The sequence below is a fragment of the Pogona vitticeps genome, chromosome 4 (assembly GCF_051106095.1).
Source record: "Pogona vitticeps strain Pit_001003342236 chromosome 4, PviZW2.1, whole genome shotgun sequence".
Taxonomy (NCBI): Eukaryota; Metazoa; Chordata; class Lepidosauria; order Squamata; family Agamidae; genus Pogona; species Pogona vitticeps.
The window spans coordinates 62278578-62291394 of NC_135786.1; the positions used below are offsets into that span (position 1 = coordinate 62278578).

The window sequence follows — 12817 nt, forward strand, 5'->3', positions numbered from 1 at the left end:
TTCCAATCTTATACAGTGAAATTGCATAATAAAGATTCATACACATTACTCATGAAAAAAGTTCCAAGTATGCACTGACACTCTGTAAACTTAGAATATTTCAGTAGATCTTGCAGGATTTCCTTTAATAAAGTCATTTTACACGTTAGATCACAAAAGCCTGAAATCAGGCTACCACTGGTTTACATTATTAAACCCCTGCATTGGCATCCTTCATGTGCTGAACTATAACTCCCAGCAGGACAGGTTTACAGGTTGAAGATAATAAAAATTGTAGTCCAATATATCTGTAGAGTACCAGGTTAATAAGGACTGTTCTACAAAAATTTATTTCCCTCTTCATAAAATATGAACCTCTTATATGTTTGCATATTCAAGAAATGAATTCAGCAGAGAATTAAAATATGAACAGATAATGGACATTGTTCCTCTCCTCATTCTATCATTTATGCAAATACAATACTTCTTTCTTGGTTATATTACACTTTAAGCTTGTCTAAACCAACAGTGGTTGCTTCTATTAAGAAAAGTTAAATAATCATATGTTTATTCAAAATAGCTGACTGGAAAGCTCAGTGGTTTAGGTATCTGCTGTGAAGCCAGAGGTTTGGAGTTCAACTCCCCATTGTGCCTCCTATGAGTACAGGCAGCCTCTGTAGCCATGGGCAAGCTTCACAGTCCCAGTGTGTCCCCAGAAGAAGGGAATAGTAAACCCCTTCTGTGTATTCCCTACTAAGAAAACCCTTGAAAGGATAATCATAAATTGGAATCAAGTTGATGGAATGTGATGATGATGATAATTTGAACCATCATCATAATCAAAACACCAGGCACAGGCAATCAAAATTATAAAAACATTGACTGGTATTATATAAAAGATACTGTACCAAAAACCTAAGTATCTGTTAACTATCAGCACAGTATGTATGCTGTTCCTAACGCTGCCATTTTTGTTAGCCCTGACGGTGTTATTTCTGAGATCTGCAACTGTTTATAGTACTGTGTGAAATTTCTTGATATTGTTTCCAAAGCCTCAATGACTACAGGAACCACTGAAGTGTGTTTTATCCACAAGCATGATGTTTCAATTGCCAGACCTCTGTACTTTGTGGGTTTTTCCAATTCTTTATTTTCTACTCTGGCATCCCCTGGAATTGCAATGTCAATGATTCAGACATTTCTTCATTCTGTCTATGTCTGGTGTGTTATATTCAAGGTGTCTATCGGTTTGGATCCAGAAATCCCACAAGACCTTGACTTCCTCATTTTCTGACACCTTCTCTACCTGATCTTCCCACAGATTTTTGAAGGCTGGCAAGTTATATTTTTCCAAAATGACCTGTGCATGATTTTGCCACTCTATCATGTATAATTTTGTAATCTGTTTCTGCAATTTTTGGACATTTGCAGATGAGGTGTGATATAGTTTCATGTTTTGCTTGGCAGAGTCAACATTTGCTTTTAGCACTCATTCCTTGGATCTTAACTTTCATCATGTTGGTTTGGAGTGCTTGTTCTTCTGTAGCAAAAATTAAGCCTTTGGTTTCTTAATGGTCCCCAATTTTATTTTTTTATTATTATTATTTTATTTATTAAATTTATACCCCGCCCTTCTAGACACAAGTTTTAGCCATGCCTGTGTTGAATTCTTCTTCTTCTTCTTCTTCTTCTTCTTCTTCTTCTTCTTCTTCTTCTTCTTCTTCTTCTTCTTCTTCTTATTATTATTATTATTATTATTATTATTATTATTATTAAGAATATTGTTTTAAAATAGGAACAATATTACACAATCTTTACATACTGCCTGGTGACCATGCTTCAGCCATGCTTATTTTGTAGGAAACAAACATACTGCAAAGCTAAACTAAACCATCTATTCTCATCTTCCCTATCCTCATTCCAGTTTGCCTCTACATAAAAGGAGGTATTCCTCTACTAAAAAATTGGTTAGATAAGTACGTAGTATGCCCTCTCCGAAAAACAATGCACTTTATGGTAAGAGATTTCAACAATGTAGCAAACCTGATACGTTTCTTTAAATTCAAAAGGAAAGGCATCTCATACTGGGTGAAAAATGAATTCATATCTGTCACTTCATTTGAATGGCCAGATATATGACCATGTTTTATTCACCATTACACAATGTTCACACTTCCATGCCAAGAGCAAACAGTGGAAGTATTTATGATGCATTCACTAATGTAAAAAGTCTTCCAATAAAAGCCTTATCAAGGGTTGTAAAATGGCAGTCTTCTTTAAATTTCCATATCAAACCGGAACTGGAATTCAGGTCTCATCATAAAAACAGGTTTATTTTTAAATAAATGTTCATAATGAATTGTATGTTTTTACTAAGAATTGGAATATTAATTTGACTAATAATGAATTTTGCAAGAATTAGAGAAACAATTCAAAAGTAAAGTCAGGCATTCTTAACTTATTAGTAATGCCACACCAATTATGTTGTTTCTTCCTCTGTCATCTATAACCTGCGATTCCTTTACCCATCACCCACTGTCAACTTTTTACAGAACAAAGCTTCAAAAGAACAAAACTGAGTATCAAGCCAGCATCTTAAGTTATTTTTGTGAAATGCCACACCGATTCACACAATTTGCAACTTGTATCTACTAACCAACCACTGTCGCTTTATCTTGGGGTCATATATAAATGTTACCATGAAGTCTCACTCTTATGGCTGAGGAAGTGGTCTGGATTTACAAATGCTCATAATAAAATGCAGCCATTAGTCTTTAATGTGCCACAACAGTTTTGTCTCCTATAATTTGTTCACTTTTGTTTTGTTTCATTTCTTGTCTGATTAGCTTGCACAGACTAATACAGCTACCACTTTGAAAACTACAAGTCAGAAGGTTGGGAGATTAAATGGCACTTGATATTCTTGACTGCATCTTCAAATGTCAGTACTGTATAAACATGCTCAGTAAGGAAAAGTAGTCCATTATTCACAAAACTGCTAGGACTGGTGCTCTCAGAGGAGATAAAGATGAGGAAGATATCGCCCCTCCCCTTACACTTCATCCTCTTTATCCTACACCCTCAGCCAGGTGGCCAGACGCTCCTCCATCTTTGACCCTTTCCTGCTGCAAGGAACAAGGCAGTTGCTTCGAATTAAACTTTCAAGGCATCACCCAGGGGAAAAAATGAGAGAGACACGTTTCTGAAAAGCAGAGTCTGTGAAAGTTTCTTCCCCGCGCGCGCCGCCCCCCTCCGCCCCGCCCCGCCATATTTCTGACCGCACTAACTATGGGATTCTGGAAGTTAAGACTTTCTCTCAAAGTACTGTCATACTACAAGAATTCCTCCACCTTCATCTCCCTACTCCCTACTACAGGACGTAGATGTTTTCTTCCCCATACTCCTCCCCCCCCCCCACACGCACTTTCGGGACAGCCTCCCATCCTCCTCCTCCAGTGAAGCCTGTCTGGTTCCTCACGTTCTTCCCCTCCGGAGAACGACACCCCCGTCGTCACGCTCCCCACCGCGAACCCTCAGCACAAAGGGAGAGGCGGGCCCCCCCTTTTCTCTCTCTCTCTCTCTCTCTCTGCCTGCCTCAGGGGAACTCGCTGCCGCTCGCCTGGGCTCCGGTCCACAAATCCCACTCCCCTCCGCCATGCCCCCCCTCACGCCTTGTCACCCTTCGTACAGTTCCTCCTTCAGAGCTCCGGAACCAACCGCTCTTCCCTCCCTTCGGCCCCGCAAGAGCTAGAGACGTTCCTTACTCACCGCTCCATTCGCTCTTCTTTACCTGCCTCGAGGAGGAGGACGAAGGCGAGGAAAAGGGGAGACGGCGGCGGCGGGTCCCGCACACCAGGGGACGACTCATATTCGCACTCTCTTCAGGAGTCGGGCGGTCGCGGGGGGGGGGGAGACGCAGTCTAAAGCCCTTTGGTGGACGTCCGGGAGAGAGAGGGGGACATCGAGAAAGGGGGAGCTGGACTCCTTCCAGCCGCGAACAGAGGAGCTAAGCTGGGCCGCAATGGCCTCGGGGCCCTTCCCCCAACTTCCCTCCGCAGCACCGAAAACAGGACACGAGCACCCAGCTCCGTCCAGCGGCCGCCACAGACCAACTGAGTCGCCTCCCTGGCTGGAAGCCACCACAGGACTTGGAGAGGGAGGAGCCTGACTCTCCTGGCGGACGTTCGCCAATCGGCATAGACCTGAGTTTGATGGACGACCAACGTGACTAATCGTACGGAAGATACCCTTTGCGAACTGATCTTAGGTGCCTTCTGATTGGAGGGAGAGAGCTTGAGTGACAGGCCAGCTTGACTCAAGGACAACAAGAGCTTCAACTGAAGCCAAAGAAAAGGGCGGTGAGGGGAGTAAGAAGGCGGGTTGCTAGGGGCGCCTGAAACCTATTGGCTAGCACCCGAAGGCGGATAACAAATACGGCGTCAGACCAATGAGAACGGGCTTGCCAGTTACTGCGAAGTCTGAATTCTAAACCACTGAGACGGGTGTGGGGGGGAAATACAGCTGTCAAGAAGACTGTAATTAATAATTGTTGCAGGGAAAGTCGGGAACTATCGAGGTATGGTGAGGTATGTATGAGGCCTTTTGATACATATGTAGATAAATTCTTTATTAGGCATCTTTCAATCTCGAGAGACTATGGTAACGTGCTCTGTATGGAGGACTTGGAACAGCGTCTAGTGTGGCTGAGAAGGCCAATTCGAGAGTGACCATCCCTTCCACACTGAAGACAAATATAGTCTTTTCCCCTGTCCAGCTCCCTGGTTTTGCTGCTTTTGGGACTGTCTCTTTGCCTTGGCCTGCTGGACAAGAGTTTCTTCAAATTGGAAGAGGCCATGATGCACCGCCTGCCTCCAGGCTGAACGCTCAGATGTCAGGGTTTCCCATCTGTTGAGGTCCATTCCTAAGGCTTTCAGATCTCACTTGCAGATATCCTTCTAATGTAGATAAAAGTAAAATAGTAATAAAATATATAAACTTCAGTAAACAATATTATCATTTGTGTCAGTGTGTTATCAGAAAGTATGAATCTTGCAGGTTCTATCAGGAATTCTCTGTAATGGTCTAATTCTTCCAAAGTTTTGTGATGTACAGGCTAAACATCAGAACAAATAACATTCTGGGAGTTTTTATGAAGGTCTTTAGCTGCATTTGACTGGCTGGAGAGGTCAGACGTTGAGGTATCTGGCTGTTGAGCCAGAGGCTGGGAGTTCAACCTCCAACTGTGCCTAGGGACGTTCGTAAGTAGAGGTTCCACTGTAAAGCCAACCTGTGTGACCTTGGGCAAGCTGCACAGTCCCAGGGCACCGCCAGAAGAAGGACATAATAAACAACTTCTGTGTATTACCTACCCAGAAAACCATGAAAAGGGTTGTCACAACTCAGAAATGACTTGATGGCACAAAATTATCAAATTAGTATCATTTGAGCAGGTTATTGACATGTATTGCTTTTTTATCAGATGTAAATGTTGCTGTGAAGAGGGCATTACTACATCTTGCTTAGCAATACAGTGAAAGGTTAAAGGATGGTGACATCTAGTGTTCAAAAAGTTAACCATTGCCATTATTGCATGTACAGTATATATACAGTGGAACCTCTACTTACGAACTCAATCCGTCCCAGAAGATGTTTGTTAGTTGGAATGTTCGTAAGTACAGTAGAAGCAAAATTTCCCATAGGAATGCATTGAAAACAAATTAATCCATTCCGGACAAAAAAAATATCACCAAAAAATAAAAAGAACACAGCAAGTGCGGTTGGAAGGCACTAAGGCATTAAGAAGGGGAAAACACTCCAACAATAAACATTAAACCCAGCTCCGTTGCTGAGACATTAAGAAAACAACAACAACACAGCACAGAAACATATCCGCCCCAGCCAAAACCCACCCAGAACAGTTTTTAAAAGGAGAAAACAGCAGCCTACCTCCCTGCAGACACACACACAGGCTCACTCCGAAGCAGGAAGCTCTCCCAAGCCTCCACCCTATAACTGCCGAAAGAGCTACAGCACAAAGAAGCAGCCTCGGCGCCACCTACAGTTAGAAATTTGAATTGGCCGCCTTTTCCCCCCTGCCTTTTTCTGTTCCTATCTTGAAGCTCCATTCGCAAGTAGAAGCAAAATTTTGCGAACGGAGCTGTTCATAAGTTGGATCATTTGTAGCTAGGGACGTTCGTAAGTAGAGGTTTGACTGTAATTAAAATCTCTGAAAATTTATACAGCACTTCTACTTTTTCTTTAGAAACAGTTAGATACTTAACATCCACAATGCAAGAAGGAGAATTAAATGGAAAAAATCAAACCACTGGATGGAACCAGGTGCAAATTAGGCACGTCTAGCCTATACTGATCTCAGATATCACCAGTTCACAAACCATAGTTGTAGTTTTAGAAGAGGGAGCCGTCTGTGCTAGCATGTCAGGAAAAAACAAAGCAAACATTAAAAAATAAAGAAGACAAAAACACTGTGGGACTTTAAAGAGTAACTGCTGTATTTTAATATGACAAGTTCATAAAAGCGCACATTCAAATATAGCAGTTATTCTTTAAGGTGCTACAATGTTTGTTGTCTTCTTTATTTTTTCATTTTTCCTTTGTTTGTGCCTGACAGCTCCTAAAGCGGTGACATTACTGTAGGATACAGCACAACAACCGCTGTTTTGTTTTGACCTCAACCACCTTCAGCTCTTTTGCAGCACTGAGCCTCTCATCATCTCATATCTATGCCATTTACCTAGGTGAGATGTCTCCTACATTATGTGATTACTCGGAGTGCAGAGAATCACAGTCATTTTGAATAGTCAATATACATTATTTTAAAGTTTCTTTCTTTCACTACATATTTAATCTGGCAATGGTGTGCGCACGAGGTCTGTGGCAGTTTACATGGACTTAAATTATTTGGACCAGCAAGTGTGTGATACTGTTTATAAGTATATTCAAAATCAATTAAATTATCAGCTGACCACAGGAAAACCAAAATGTGCATTCTTTTCTTTCTGGGATACTGACTATATCAACTATAACTGGGTTACTATTTCATCTGAAATGTAGTTAAAGTTCAGAAGATACTCATAGCATTGCTCTGTCAAGGCCATATACTGCTACTGCATTAATAATAATTACTTTCCATGAAGTCCAGGGATTTTTAAGTACACTCAGAAGGGGTTTACCGTTTCTTTCTTAAGGGCACCCTTGGGATGTGCAGCTTGCTCAAGGCTATACATACTGGCTTTTCTCCTAGGAAGCACAGTGGGAAATCCAACTCCCATTCTCTGGCTCTGTAGGCAGATACCTAAGTCAATGAACTACGCAGCCATTATTCTCAGGCAAATATCAGTATTTTCCATCCTCCAGACTTTTGTCACCCTTGTGGCAAATATAAAACCAGTTATTTATCAACTCTCTAGGGACATCTTGTGGAGCAAATTCAGAATTACTCCCTGTTCAGAAGTCTAGAATTTGTCACACTCGTTGAAAATTGGAAAGAGGCTTTCCAGATTACACTTTTTAATGACCGAGGAACCTGTGGCTCTTTTTTACATGTCATAATTTGAAATTATTGCAGCACAACACCTGAAAAGATAAGGTGTTTGATTTTGTTACTTAAATTGTCAAAAAAAGAATGCTGGAGAAATGTTAGCAGATTATTCACATGTTATTACACTCCTATTGAGTTTAGAAACTGTCTGGATAACTCAGTGGATTAGTTATCTGGATTCAAAGCCGAAGGTTGGGAATTTGATTCCTCATTGTCCCTCTAGCAGAGTAGAGCCAGCCTATCTGATCTTGGGCAAGCTGTACAATCCCAGGATGCCCCCATAAGAAAGGAATGGTAAACACATCTGAATACTCTGTACCTGGAAAACTCTGAAAAAGGGTTGCCATGAGTCAGAATTGACTTGATAGCTGTGAGGCCTCCAAAATGGAGGCCTTAGTAGGAGTGCCGTCGCTCTCGAAGAGAACCCTTCACACTCAAACATCCCCACCTCCGTCCCCAACGCGTCGGGAAGAGAAAGGCGTGGAAACCCCATATTGGGAACAAGAGGTCGCCGAACCCCTTACCTTAAATAAGGGGGTAGATACGGGAGATTTGGAGGTGACTATGAAAGGGTTAACCCTTACCCCGGAACCCGGGGGATCTTTGGCGGGAAGACAGAGGGAGGAGATTGAGGCAGCGGCGGGAGATATAAGAGGGAAGCCGGCGGAGATACCGGGGGGGGGATGGGAGTGGATCTGGATGGAGGATCCCTGGACCCACAAGTGGGAGCAGGTCCGTGTCCCCCATGAAGAGGCAGAGAAACGCCGTCAGCTTAGGCTAAAGCCTCGTCCTTCGTATTGGGGCGAGACAGAGGCCAAGGAGTGGAGAAGGAAGCTCCGGGAAGAAAGGGAAGCTGTAGCCCGCGAGCTAGAAAGGAAAAAACAATGGCATATCGCCGAACTGAGGAAGCTGGGGGGTTACCCGGCCCCTGGGGAGTCGAAGGAGGAGACGGGTCGTCCTGGGGTGAGTGGAGCGGGGATGAAGAGACTTTACCGCTGATATCTCTGGACGAAGAATTGGACCCTGGGCAGGGGACTGTGCCATTATTAACAGGACCTTGGAACCCAGAGACGACAAACCCTTTTATAAATGGTTTATGGACCCCGTTAAAGCCGAGCAATATGTTGCAAGAATCTTTGAACCCCTTTTTAGGGGTGAACCCTGTTGGAGTTGATGTTGCAATAAATACTGAACCTTTTGATTTACCTCAACCGACTCGTCCTTTAATTGAAGAACAGACAGCCCCAAAAACTGAACCCTCACAATAGCACACAATTATTATTAAATTGTGTTTAGAGGCTTTGTGTTTAGAGGCTACCATCAAGGATATTGGACGTTAACTGAAAGTGGGGTTTTGAAATGTATTTTGCCACTTTAAAAAACGTTTTCACTGCTTTCTGAATTGTTTCCCAGCACAATTAAAGAGTTCATCTTGATCTACAGTAGGACCCTCATATCAGCTGGGAATAGGTTCCAAGCCTCTGCAAACCATGGATAATAGCAAACACCATAGGGACAGCATGGTAAAAACAAAAAAAAGTTTCACATGCCTTACCAGAACTGGCCACTAGAGGGGGATAGATATCACGCCTTGTATTCTTCACTAACAAGTACAGTGGGGTCTCGACTTATGAACTTAATCCGTATTGGAAGGCAGTTCTCAGGTCGAAAAGTTCTTAAGTCGAATCTGCATTTCCCATAGGAATGCATTGAAAACCATTTAATCCGTATCTGCTCCTTTCTTCCATAGAAACTAATGGGAAGCTGCTATTCCGCCTTCTGCCACTAGAGGGGGATATATTTTTTCCTTTTTTCCTTTTAACCTAAGATGACTTAGCTTTAAAAAAAGGAAAAAAAGAGTTCGTAACTCGAATCTAAGTTCGTAAGTCGAGTCCATATAGGCCTATGAGAGCAGTTCGTAAGTCGAAACGTTCGTATGTCGAGACCCCACTGTACAGTATTCATAGCACAATCTCTGGCTCCCGCCCTCCATTGGCTGGTTCTGAAAATACATGTGATAATAGTTTTTTTCTGGATTTTTAAAAATATTTTTAATATTTTAAGACTCTGAATAAGTGAATCAGTGAATATCAATTCCATGGGTAAGGGGGTCCTATTGTACTCTATTGGCTGTGACATATCTGAAAATTTCTCTAGCAGTTTGTAACACCGCCCGTTGATTAAGATTGTATTAATTTATCCAAAGTTACTCAATTTCTATAAAATCCAAGGTAAGGAATTCAAATGATTTTTTTCATGTGCATGTATGTTGCTGTTTTGCACAATTTAAAATGTATCTTTAACACCTTTCCACCACTATGTAGCTAAGAAAAGTAACTGTGCCAATACCTTTTCAGAAAAAAATGATTCCTGTGCCCTAGAGACCCTCCCTACCTTCCTTATACACTGGGGTCTTGACTTGAGAACTTAATCCGTATTGGAAGGCGGTTCTCAAGTCAAAAAGTTCTCAGGTCAAATCTGCATTTCCCATAGGAATGCATTGAAAACCATTTGATCCGTATCTGCTCTTTTCCGTCCATAGAAACTAATGGGAAGCTGCTATTCTGCCTTCGACCACTAGAGGGGGATATTTTGTTTCTTTTTTTCTTAGGTCAAGAAAGGTTCAGGGAAGGCAGGGAAAATACAGTCCAGGCAGTACCAGGCAGTCTGAAGACTCCCAATCCACTCTCAACGCTGGGAGGAGTGAGGAAGCAGACAGGCACCCTTTTCACTGGCCAACAGTTAACTGAAAGTTCAAATTTTGCACTTTCCCTGCCTCCCACGTGGTTTTTTTCAGTTCTTAACTCAAATCTAAGTATGTAAGTCAAGTCAATATTTTCCTATGAGAGTGGTTCTTAAGTCAAGACCCCACTGTATTCCTGTACCACGTCAGTCTGCAGAACTGAAACCTAGTGTTTAATATTTTGAGGATGGCTGTGTGCAGGGAAGAAGACTGGCAGCTGAAAAAGCTTTGAGTCACTTTGTTTCACCTGTCTAAAATTATTTATTTGTATCTACATGTGCCACTGAACATTAGTTTCAGTTAGTCCAATGTAGTATTCAATAAAAGTAAGGGGACATTCTTATTTCTCAGTTCCTGTGTAATGGGCTATTATTTCAAGTGCCCAGTTAGGACATGGCTAGAACTCTATCCTCAATCAAAGAGACTGTGTTTCCTGTTAACTCCCACCTAATCTTTGAAAGCAGGAGGATCCACAGTAGAGCCTCCAATAAAAATCTGCATATTATTTTTACGTTTTTTAATTCTTTATGTTGGGTGGGTACTGAAAATGCAAGATTCTACAACACTGTTTCTGTTTAATCGTATCTATGTGTATCTGTGTATCATTGGGGTTACTGGATGTTTCTTTTGTTTGGTCTTTCTAACTTCCTTGAAACATTTATGATCTGTCTTTTTGCAGGAAATATCTCAAAGCCTGCCATGCAACTTAGAGAGCAATCGGGGAAAATAAATTCCATGCAGTTTCATCTGGCACAAGTCAAACACTTTATAACAACCCCTGAGGTCCCGGCACAAACTCCCCAGTTGATTCTCCCATTTGAAGCCTTAATGCTGACAGCAACCAAAAACTCAAGGGGCCTCGCCTCTGCACTATATTCATTCCTCGTGCATTGGCTTTATGGGTCCTCACAAGGTGCCAAGATATTTCAGAAAAATATGACTCTTTGTCTTTGACAATGTCTGAAATTCTCAGAGGAATAAATTCTCCTTTAAATTCAATGCTGCTAGTCTCAGAGGACGTGATTATAGATAGTACCTCAGTCCTACAAATTAACAGCAAAATGAATTTGAAATGTTGGAGGGAATAGCAGGCACTGGATTCTTATACCCATATGTGGTGATTTTTGCCTTTCAGAGATTAATAGTTTAAAAATAGAATCTGACTGTTACAAATTAGAAAACCATACTAGTGCCAGAGCTGGACTTGTTCTTTTTGTTTACCACCTTTTGCATAAAGCCCTAATGCCTGTTTTATGTCTTGTGTCTTGACTAGTCATAGCAGCTAAAACTGGAAAAACTGTAATGAATTAAGTCTTATCCAGTGGTATACAAAAGTATGGTGTACTGCACTTATAGGAAAACCGAGAGACCAGGTTCAAATGACTAAATCTGTGAAAAATCACATTATTGGGCACATTGTGTCCACTTTATAAACTCTCTTAATTGGAACAGTGATCCCATCCAGACTCCAGTATCTGAAGTCAATTTATTGATGGACCTATTTAATTAGTTATACCATAGAGGCAAATTAACTCTGCAACATCCTGTACTATCCTTGCTCTATTATGAGCTTAGTTTTGTTACAGTTTTCATTTTATTGTTATGATTGTGTGTGCATATTCATTTTACAGAAAATGCAAACCTAAAGAATATTTTTTAAGAAGAGAAAGCATTTATGTGGCAGTTATGCTACAAATCGGTCTGATAAATATATTTATTGCATGCTTACAGAATTTGGCTAGGTTTATTACTATTGTGACTATGACTAGGCTTCAGGTATCCTCCCCATACTCAGAAACAGTTATTTTCCATTGTTGTATATCTATTTCCTTACATGGTTCATAATTCACTTGTAGGTGTATGTTTAATCTGTGCATGGTTTATTTCTTTCTTTTATGACAGCCAAAAGCCTATTGGTGTAAATTTATGCTAGTGGAAGCTGATAATGTCATTGGCTGGAATGGGTAAAATTTAATTTAAATTAATTGAAAATTTTCTAACTCTCTAGCAAAGATTTGACAATAATTTTGGCAATTAAAGCCCCCTCCCCCTGCCTGAGGCTTCCAAAGGTTTCCCTAGGGCAAAAGGGAACCTTAGAGAACCTCAGAACCTAAAATGGGGTGATAGGAATCCAGCTAATGACATCATTAACTTCCATCAGCATACATTTATTCAACAGAATTTTCTCCATTATGCATGCCATTTTGTTTCACTGCTCTATTAACATCAGCCTGTTATTATTCTATAAAATACCATATAGAACATTATGCAGGGACTACCACTACTGTCACGAGAGTTCTAAGTTCTGATTAAAAGTCAGTAGGAAAACTTTATTTTTTAATTTAATCACTTCATATCATGAGATGGAGTTTTGCACATTTGAACAGTCTCCCACTGGAAAAAGAAAAATATTTCCTGATGAGAGAAAGACCATGTTGTCTATCTCCGGGAAGACATACCTTATGCTGTTTCCAAATGTCTGAACTTTTGCTCAGTTATGTTCTAAAGTAGCCATTCTCAAAGGGGGGGCATAT

General features: G+C 41.1%; 1 protein-coding gene and 1 long non-coding RNA gene across 4 annotated transcripts in view; one reads left to right on the forward strand and one right to left on the reverse strand.

Moving 5' to 3' along the window:
• The window catches only part of TESK2 (testis associated actin remodelling kinase 2), a 96492-nt gene extending 92352 nt beyond the window's left edge, over positions 1-4140 (reverse strand). The window contains exon 1 of one of the 3 annotated variants that reach the window (XM_020783302.3): positions 3748-4140. The gene's annotated coding sequence lies outside the window, so the exon portion shown is untranslated. The remainder of the gene's footprint in view (positions 1-3747) is intronic. The other 2 variants (XM_020783303.3, XM_078392836.1) reach the window with 2 other exon arrangements.
• Positions 4141-4457: 317 nt separating this feature from the next.
• LOC144589031 (uncharacterized) lies at positions 4458-11070 on the forward strand. Its single transcript, XR_013544878.1, has 2 exons — positions 4458-4565; positions 10963-11070. It is a non-coding gene; the product is annotated as an uncharacterized LOC144589031 (long non-coding RNA).
• The last annotated feature ends 1747 nt before the right edge of the window (positions 11071-12817 follow it).